Raw genomic sequence first — 11,010 nt, 5'->3', positions numbered from 1 at the left:
TTCATGCATTAGCACCACAACAGTATATATATTATTTCATGCTATTAGAGCATGAATAAAGTGTTGTCTTCATGCAATAACAGCACGATGTATTGTCGAGCATTAACTGCACAAAATTCAGTGGGCTGAAGTCAGGTCACGTCACTGCTGACTCATCAAAAACAACAGCAGAAATCTCTATTTTTTAGTGGCAAATTGCTTTATTTCAAGATAGATTGTGGCTTTAGAATAGTTTTGATGACATTTCTAGTGAGAAATGTACCCTTGACTTTCATAATATCCATTCGGTTTATCTAAACCATCTGTATTTTTTCTGGTACATTCTGGTTTATATAGGCCAAAAAACGTCAAACCAAAAGCAGATAAATATCCACGCACAGGGCGATTGGATGTTGTAAATATTTTCTTGCTTTGTTTTTTCATTATTATCAATATTTTTATTTATATTCCTTCACATTTGAATTCGTTCCTACATGTCACATCAGGTCACATGACCACCTGTCAACCCTTTGTAAACAGCAATATTAAGAGAGATTGTGGCTTTAGCTTTGTTTTGATGACATTTCTAGTGAGAAATGTATCCTTAACTTATATAATATCTATTCAGTTTATGTATAGGATCCATAGTTTGTTTGTTTTCGCAACATTAATCATGCTTTATGCTGTTGCTATGGTGCTAGCACGCTAAGAACGTAGTGGAAGTGACTTTTTTTTTTTTTTTTTTTTTAAAGGAAGAGATGTTGAATTAGGTTTTCACTTTTTAAAACCCTGAATTATTTACTTTTTACCATTATTATTATTATTATTATTATTATTATTATTATTATTATTATTAATAGTCATTCACATTTTAATATATTTCCACACCTCGAGGCTAAAGTTTAATTTAAATCTGTTTGAAACCTTGTAATAATGGAACAATGTGAATAAAGTTTTTTTCTTTAAAAAAAAACGTGTTGTGCTTTCACTTAAACTATATTAATAAAGTAAAAAAAACTATTAAACATGCACTGAACAATATATATTTTAATCTGTTTAAACAAACATTTTAAAAGATATTTCACTTATTTCTGTAAAAAAAATAATGTTTAATTTCTGTTAAAAAACCATTCCTTCATGCAGAGTTCAGCATGTGTTTCATCGTCACATTATCTTCAGGAAATTATTATTTTTGTTTTTTTTCTAGTTTGGTGTAATCTCTGTAGTTGTGTGTTAGTAATAAATACTAATACTTTTGGGGGGGTCAATATTTTTAGCACGGCAGATTATATATATGCTGTATCTATATATCTGTATGTTGTTTTCTGAGTGAATCCATCTGTTGTGTAACATTACAAAAACTATTCCACTATGACAACAAAAGGAAAGCACGGTGATCAAAGTCATTTATTTGTTAATGTGAGAGTTCTAAGATCTTTGTTACATCAACAATAAAATGGTTCAGAAACCGACACATTTCAGAATAATTGTCTTTTTTACATCATCCACTTTAATTAAAACTAAAAATCATCTCCCTCACTTTTTACAGAGGAATTGATTGTTGATAATGTATTGATCCAGTTAGATTGATTGAATGGTGATCAGCCAATCACAGCCAGCCATTTGACTAAGGTAAACAAAGAGTTAACAGTGATGAGTAAAGTGATGAAAAATGAATAACAAGTGGTAGAAAATGGTCCAAAAGTGGCAAAAACATGGCAATAAAAGGGTGAAAAGTGACTAAAATGGGTCTAAAACAGTCAAGAGTGGCAAAAAAGAGGAAACAAGTGGTATGAAATGGCTAAAAGTAGCTTAAATGAGCAAAAAGTGGCAAACAACAGTGAAAAAGGGCAAAAATGTGGAACAGAAAGAGGAAAAATGTAGGAAAAAAGGAAACAAGTGTTATTTATTGATTGATTCCCTTTATTTGATATGGATATCACAATTACATTGGTAACCCAGTATTGTTTTGAGTGTGTTAGCACGTGTGCTAATTTACAACATTGGGCTAAAGGTGGCTCATTTGAATGAAAAGCGATTAAAAATGGTCAAAGAATCGACAAATTTTAAATAAAAGTGTCAAAAAGAACTTAAGAAAACGGACAAAAATGAGGAAAAAGGGATATCTATTGCCAAAAAGGGTCAATGTTTTTGGAAAAAGGGCAAAAAAAGAGAAACAAAAAGAGGCAAAATGCAGGAATAAAGGAAACAAGTGTTATTTATTGGGCCAAATGAGCATATTTGGATGAAAAGTGGCAAAAAAAAATTAAAAAAATCAACAAAAATTGTCAAAAAGGGATATTAATTGGCAAAAGGAGCTAAAATCTTAAAAAATATATATTTTTGAAAATAGACAAAAATTTGACAAAGAAAGATTAAAAAAAGGGTTTAAAAAGTTTCCCTTTTTAAGGTTTTCTGGGGGAATAATAATTAAAATGAAGACATAAAGAGCCACATGTTGAGAATCAGTGACTTAATAACAGCTTTATCATGGTTTTAGTAAATTAATTTAATAAACTTTATAAATGGCTGCTCCACCCCTGGTCTTCATCATGATGATGATGATGTACAGGTTTGTGCAGGGTCTCCTCAGTCCAGATGTTGATGAGCTCTAGGGGGCGCTTCTGCTCCTGACGTTGAGCTCAGCAGCCAATCCTCTGGCTCTCTGGTAAAAGAAGAGGGAGAGTTGTGGATCCAGCAGAAAGTTGTGGTAGATGGTATCCAGACGTGTGCACAGCTACAGCTGGGATCTCTTGTTGATCAGATCCATGGCTGCAGCCAAAGCCAGGTGGTAGTATCCGACAGCATCCAACGGCTCCTGGACAGGTGAGTATGGGCTCAGATTAGGCTCACACACATTGTGTGTGCACAAAAAACTGTGTGTTAAGCGAGAGCTGTTACTTTAATGCATTAATGATTATCAGATCCGTGCGTGTACATGTAGAATGATCCTTTGTGAGTTATAAACATGACAAACAGCTTCATGTGTCGCTACATGCTACGTCCTGGTTGAAGCTACACTGTTTAAGGCTCAAACATACTCAGACAGACACCAGCGAAGCACCAAATAAATGTAAAACTCAGATTTTACCCAGATATACATGGACAGTTATTACATACACACAGGCAGCATCAGGGGCAGCTAAAGGGCTGCAGGGGTCCTCAGGTAAAGACTGGAGCATCCGTCCAGATCGCCTGTATTAAATAGATGGTGAGGCTGATGTATGTCTTTCTGGATTATTCAGATTAAAAAACCCGTGAACATCTGGAAGTCCCTTTGTGTCCAAGTGTGCAACAATTATTACGATACTATTGATTAAAAAATGAAAAAACAAAAGAAAATCTCCCTACGTTGCTGAAAACAGAGCGTAGGGGGCGCCATCACTACAACATTGGGGTCCACTACGCTCAACAGCACTGGAGAAAACCCTGGGAGCAGCTGCAGGATAATCCACAACACCAGTGAACAGGTGAGTTAATAAAATCTCTTAATAAGGGAAGTGAAGTTTAATTATTAATAACAGTAAACAGTTTAAGCAGCTTTCATTCACTGTTTATCACTGTTGAACGTTGTTATGGTCATTTTTATATTCATCATCATATCCTCAAATGTATGTTCATGTGTACAATTTGTCATGTTTTAATACATTACGACTCCATTACTCTTTACACTTTTGAACAGTTGAATCATGATTAAACAGTACAGATCGTATTATTCTCAGTGCAGCACAGTCTCTGCTCACATGCAGATATACACTGACGCACACACTTATCAAGGACAGATAAAAGACTGGCACCAAACCTTCTCATAACATCTTAATCATCCTCCAACATTTCCACTATGGGCATCTGACTCCCTCCCTTTTGTCTCTCACTGTTGGGACCTTTTCTTATCTGTATAAAACCTTAAGCTGAAACTGTTAGAGGGGCGCGGCACTTCCTTCGGACGTCCGCCTGGACGGACGCTAATTTTGTTTCACTTTGTTCCATTTTGTACCTTTTTTCTTAGTTTAGAATAAACATTTTTTATATAAAATCATCAATGCTTCTCCTGGACTCCATCATTCAACCAGAGCAATAAATCATGTCTCCAAATAAGGTCAACCGTAAATTTAGCCGTAACAATTGGCGATCACGAACAGGACCATCTTCTGTCCACCCCTCGGACAGAGACTGGATCACGAACCATCGGTTGAACCTCAACACCAATTCGGACTAAGGTAAAGCTGCCTTTATAAATATATATATATATATGTAAATTTTCATTTACATATATATATATTCGCTCTGTGTTGATTTTTTTTGGAACCAGTCAAGCATTGTATTGATTTTCAGCTTTGAGCTTTGATTTTGATCCTCAGCTGTTCTGTGTTTTGACGCAGTGAACTGCCATGAGAAAGGCTCAAATGGTTGAGGTTCTGTGCTTTTTAATGCTGTAGGTTCCCTCTGTTTTTCTTCGGGCTCGGATATTTTGTTTCGGCATAAAATACGGCTGGTCATTATTTACTTTGGTTTTGTTCGGACACCCACAGACAGCCTGTGAGGTCCTGACCATAGATAGACGGGCAACCAAAGTTTCCAAAACATCCCAGCGGTGCCATGATCTGAGTTCACCTCTGTACCGAAAGCAAAATAGATTAAAACCCCGAATCTAACCTAAATTGTGTTTCTGTGAATCAAACAGATGAACAACCCAATAAACAAATAATATATGCATACGCATATACAATCTTGGTATGATGTGAACTCAGATCATGCTTTCAGGCGAGTTTTACTTTTTTTTATCTTTGTTTTTATTTTGTTTAAACGTGGAATCAGATTTCTCCCTTTGGCTTGGCTTTAATGCTTTCATTTGGACGAGTGTCAGCTTTTGAGAAAGGGAGAGAAAGACAGAGAGCCAAACACACACACACGTCGCTGCTGTGTTTTTCTTTTTTTTTGGACGTGTGAACACACACACACACACACACACACACACACACACATACACACGTACAGAGAGAGAGAGGGAAGCGCGCGCACGCACGCACAGGCACGCGCACGCACAGCCAAACACGCACGCACGCACCCACGCACAGAGAGAGAGAGAGGGAAAAGACACACACACACACAAGAGAGAGAGGTGGCGCCCCTCACTGGCCAGTTTAGTGCACTACACACTTGTGACACAACATTGTGATTTCTCACTTCTCCCCTGCCGATAGAATAGTGCCATTACACACAGACACTATTTTTATTTTTATTTTAAATTTTATTTTGATTTCATGTTTGATGGACAACACACACTCAAACACACACACACACAGATGAATACAGTATTTCATTTTATTTTAATATTACTGTTACCATCATTATCATTTTTTATTATTTAAATTGTTAGTTTCTGTTGGCTTTGTGGTTGCCCCCCTGAAGAAACGACATCTTCAATGAAAGAATGAAATCACCTTCAACTCTTACGCTAATGAAATGTCAACATCATTCAAAGGACCAAGCATCAGAAGGAAATGGACAATCAAAGGTGTGTGACCTTTCAGGACTCAAGGACTCAACTCCCATTCAGCAAAGCAATGCTGAAATAACTCGCTCAGTCCCAAGTCAACTCTTCATCGTCTATGAATGGGCCGCATGCCCCATCATCAAAGACTGAGAACCTGTGGGCGTCGGAGTGGACACTCCCCCACCAATGAGTTGCGAGTTAAACGCCACGACTACTGCCTGAATGATGGGCAGCAACTGCAGACTGGTCACACGTCTGCTGGATATCTTCACCAAAAAAAAAAAAAGACACTGTTTCAAAAGCCACAAGGATACCAAGCCACAAGAAGTCCACCACAGCCTTTGGTGGTAGTGCTAAATCACTTTAGCCTTGAACTTTGGCATGGAGGGGGACAACTAGCAAATAGCCAACAAGCTTCTCCTTTGCACAATACTAACCCCTCTATCTTCTGACTGTGCACTAGATTATTTTGTTTTCATTTATTCTCTCACACGCAGACAGACCAGACATACAGTCACACACCCACATTCATAACTATGAGAACTTCACACAGAACCCTTCTGTTTGCCACATGAGATCAAGTGTGCCCATCATTTATCTTTACTTTTATTCATTATGTTGCTCATTTATTTACACTGCTTTTGCCTTTATGAGAAAAGAACAAACAAAGGGGAAGAAAATAGTGTTACTGATGAGGTTGTTTTTGTTTGCTTTTCTTTCATTTATTTTCTTGATTGAGGGGAGGCCCCCACAATGCAAGATATGGTTACATCCGCTGAAGAAAGAGCCCTCTGTTGCCTCAGCTTTTGGAGCTGAAGTTTTAATTTTTATTGGCCATGATTTATTTGAGCTCACACGTTTTTCTCCTTTGTTATTTCTGAACGATTCTTCTTTTTCTCTTTTGTTTTTACTCAATTTCAGGAAAATTGAGACAGAGATTGAGGACTGCAGCCTCAACCAAGTTTACATTTTGACATTTTTTGACCGATACCCTCGTAAACAATCTGTACCTTACCCTTTTTGAAGCTGCTTGCGACAGACAGCCTAGTTCAACATTCATTGTTTTCATTTTGCGCGCCTCCCCCTTACCGCGTCGTACTGTCTTGCCGGCCCAAAGCCACTCGACAGCATGGGGGGGGTACCAAATTTTTCCTGAGAAAAAAATGTCCCATTAGTTGCTATGAGTACATAGGCAATTACTTTTCAAACAAGAAGTCCTGGTTTAATGTGCAGAAAAAGGATACACCTTGCTAGGGAAAGCACTCTTCGGGGGATAGTGGTCCACCTGATTTGATACATGCTTGGTAACCGAATACCGTTCTGAACAAATTTCTACGTTCCCTTAGAGTGAGGGTTATTAGAGGTTGCGTGCTCCGTTCAATCTTAGAGGTGCCCAATAAAATCCTGACAGTTGAGTTTCCCCCAGGTTTGGTACCGGGGTTGAGTTTGTTTCCCTCAGGTTGCAGACCGAGGTTGAGTTATTCCCAAGCTCTTATTTTTCAAGAGTGTAGGTTGAGTTTCCTGCTGATTCAGAGGTTTTTTCCTAGACTTCTGGAGTTTATGGTGGTTGAGTTATTCCCAAACTCTTATTTTTCAAGAGCGGTGGTTGAGTTTCCTGCTGATTCAGAGATTCTTTTTTACATTTCTGGAGACGGACAGCGGTTGAGTTTCCCCCAGGTTGGGTACCGGGGCTGAGTTTGGTTATTGTGCATGGCCGTGCGATTTCTGCCTGATCAGCAGCTAGTAGACTGTCAGTACTGCAAGGGACAATACTCTAAGTGTAGACTCCGCCAAGGCGGAAGTAAAAAGGAGCGTACCTCTTAGTAATCAGACGATACCAGTAAAAAGCAATGAATTAACACTAAAAGGTTGCCAAGCATGGGGGGGCAATAAGAGCTCATTGACCCCGAGAGAGGAGGTGGACTGGCTATCGCCATTGGTGGGTTAGATGAGACCTATATTCCACTTAGACACTATGCAGCAAAACCTTGTGAATGCATGGACGTGAAAATTGAGGCATGAACGTGTGCGGTGCATGAGTGACTGAATGATGACACGTTACGCATGCCTGAGAGAACCGTGTTGTGAGTGCGAATGTGCCGTGGACGTGTCATTGAGTGATTGACCGATGAATGGCTGTTTGACTACACATGTTCCTCTGTTTCACCTTCCTTTCCTCCTGGGTTCTGATGCACTAGATCTTCTCCCTGTTTTTGCCAATTATGTAGTGGGGTGTTCAGAAAACACTGCTGCTTGTTAAAAAATTATGGTTTTAGGCCTTGGGCCTTCTAAAAAGTTACCAGGATTTAAAGGTTTTTTCTGGGTGTTTAAAAACACCAAACGACGTTTTTTTTATATATGATACCACTTTCAGTGGAATGACTGGCTTTGACCTTGACTGACCTTACATGTTCAGTGTCCATGTTTTTTGTTGTTATATGTGTATACTCGTTGTGGTGTGCACTTGTCTACGTCTTCGTCTTAGTTGTTGTTATTATGTAGCTTTTTCCAAAATACAGGTCGCTGTAAGGAGACGAATCAGATCCAACTAAAGAAAAGAGATATTTTAAATTATCCAGTTAAGTCTTAATGGTTTCCTCTCTTTCTGTTTCTGAGTGTTTCCTAACAGAATGCCACCGCCTTTTCGACTCCGATCCTGTCTCCTCCAGCCGCCATGCCTGGTCACTGCTTCTTATGATGAAGGATGAGAATTAAAGGGAAGTATTGTCCATAACTGTAACTGGGAAACAAAGGGGAAATAGATTGAAATAGACACGTGACAATATGACATATTGTGGATGTTCTAACATAATATCTATTCCAGAGACTACAGAGACTTCCAATCCAACTGCAAAAGTGGGGACAGATCTTCAAATTTCCAAAGGGAGCGTACAGTTGACCCTGGCTTTGACCTTTATGGCTGAGGAGGAGGAGGTCGAGGAGGTTGGAGGGCACAAAGGCAGGCGGACACATGAGAGAGGAAAACGGAGACACATCCAAAATGATCAGATAAGTGATTTTCCAATGATATTTATCATATGGTTTTAAGAATCCAAATGTATTCTTATGTAAAAAAGGGAAGGGAGGGGCCAACGTCCCTCTGATTTTTGATTTATATTTTATCATAGGAAAATAATATACCCCAAAACCCTCCAACCATTTTCTTCTTGTTCCAACAGCACTTAGCGTGCAAGACCATAAAACACCTTCACTGGGTTTAGACACGTTTAAGGGAAAAATTAAGTGTTCTCAACATTGGGTTGGTGGCCCAATCTGGGTCGCCTGAGATTTAAAAAAGGGTCCTCCTGAAATTCTTGATAATTGATTGAAATAAGAGATAGTTTAAAGTTAAGTAACTTCCAAGCATTTAAGGAAGCTCTCCAAACCGTGCTGGGGCTCGTCACCCCTACGAATGGGATAAATACAGAGAGCAAAAGACAATATGATTGTTCGACTCAACTTAACTTTAATTCTGTCTAACCTTAAAGGGCCAATAATCTCGCTAAACTCTGGTTCAGACACAGAATAGGAGACACTTTTGCCACCAATTGACCTTCAAAATTAAGTAAATTACATCTCAAATAATAATTATGAGGGAAAATAATGAAATAAATGAACTGACAAATTCAGCTCTATAAAAGAATTAGGCTATGTAATTAGGTGTGGAGTGTTAACATTATTCAGAATAAATAAAGGATAGAATAAGATTTCTCCTTCACAAATAAGAGATAGCAAAGAAAATAAACAAACAATTTAAATAAATAAATAACATTATTTATTTATTTGGTTAAACTCATTTAGCTTTCTCACATCTCCATGTCTCCCAATTGTATGTTTTCATCTTGAGAAGACATGTAATCACACTCCACACTTCTCCGTCTGACTTGCATGTCCTTCTCCGTCCGACTTGCATGTCCTTGTAAACAGTGGTTCTCAAAATTGTTGCTTCTCACCAGGTAAGTAGATGTACCACAGATAATCACTGCAACTCCAGCTGTGCTTCTTCTTACTCCAGGAAAAGAAAATCGAATTAATACTTCCTGCTTTTCTTTCAGCCTCATATTTTCCCACTCGCGTGCGAATGGGCTACAGAGCTAGCATGGCTAAAAGCTCACTAACCCACACCTAACCATTGTGTGATTGTGCAGCAGCACCTTTTAGGATCTGAAAAGCTCTCAGATCCTGACCTCTGACCTGTCTCTGCCTTCCTGGCCATACTAACTATTCATTTAGTTAGTTAACTAAACCTAACACCCCTAAACTTTTATTTTATTCTATTCTATTCTATTCTATTCTATTCTATTCTATTCTATTCTATTTTATTCTATTCTATTCTATTCTATTCTATTCTATTCTATTCTATTCTATTCTATTCTATTCTATTCTATTTTATTTTATTTTATTTTATTTTGTTTTATTTTATTTTGGGTGAGTGTTTTTCCCCCCCACCCCTTTTTTTTCTGTCCAGGTACCAGCTAAAGCCTCAGTAGTGGGATCGCGCCTGTGTTCAGGTACCAGCCAATCCCAAGAGTTTTGTTTTGGTGTTTTTCCCCCTCTTCTGTTCAGGTACCTTCCGATCCCAAGAGAGGTTGCCAGGTGTGTGGAGACTACCCTTCCACAGACAACAACCAATCATCTACAACGCCGACCGGAAACGAACGACCCACACGGCTGTGAAGGTCGCAGAGCGAGCCACGTGGATTCACGCATCACACTGCAGGAAGGTGCCAACACCAGTCGACCCTGATCTTGAGGCGACTGGTCCAACGGAGGAAGTACCAACATCACCACTGATCGTGGAACCGCAGTAAGGAGCGTTTCCTCTTTTCTGGATTAGGAGCAGTGTTTTGAGGAGCCTTTGTGTGCCCTGAAAGTTGCAACGAAGGGCAGAAGAAAAGTCCCCGGGGTTACAAGCTAATCTTTCTAACGGGGCATATGGTCTGTTGAAACCTTTGAAATCCAACCTTGAGGACATCGTGGGAGATCACAAGCATTTTCCCGCTGTGATGAAGAGGTCACGAGCCCCTCTGTTTATGCCCCAGGAGCAGGCTGGAATTATGCCATTATTCTGTCGTTTCATGTCACTCGTGTTCTGGTCATCGATTGGGGCGATGGTCCTGTCCGCGGTTCCAGTACTCCTCTGGCTCCTGGCCTCCAGGGGGACAATCGAGGACACTGGACTTGAACCAATGAATACAAGTGTTGTTCCTAATGAATGCTTCTTTTTACAGGGTGACGAATGCAAGCAGAAATAAACGTTGGATAAACGACATCGTCCTCCACAACACTTTAGCTGCGACCAATGTTCACGAACACCTGGTACCGATACGCGCACTATCAAGCTAAAAGGAGGGGGCCTATCCAACTGTTTTTGTTCTTACATGCCTGTGTCATCAACACACCCCCGCTTAACCGATACCAATGGATGCTTCCGACTCCTTTTGTTATTTGTCTCACTCTAATTTCGGCATGGGGGACCCCAACCGTTGTTCTAAACCGCCAGTAAAAAAACTGACTACACTACGCGATGACAC

Source organism: Gouania willdenowi, unplaced genomic scaffold (genome assembly GCF_900634775.1).
Source record: "Gouania willdenowi unplaced genomic scaffold, fGouWil2.1 scaffold_311_arrow_ctg1, whole genome shotgun sequence".
Classification (NCBI taxonomy): Eukaryota; Metazoa; Chordata; class Actinopteri; order Blenniiformes; family Gobiesocidae; genus Gouania; species Gouania willdenowi.
The sequence above is the reverse complement of the archived record's forward strand: the minus strand, read 5'-3'. Positions refer to the sequence as shown.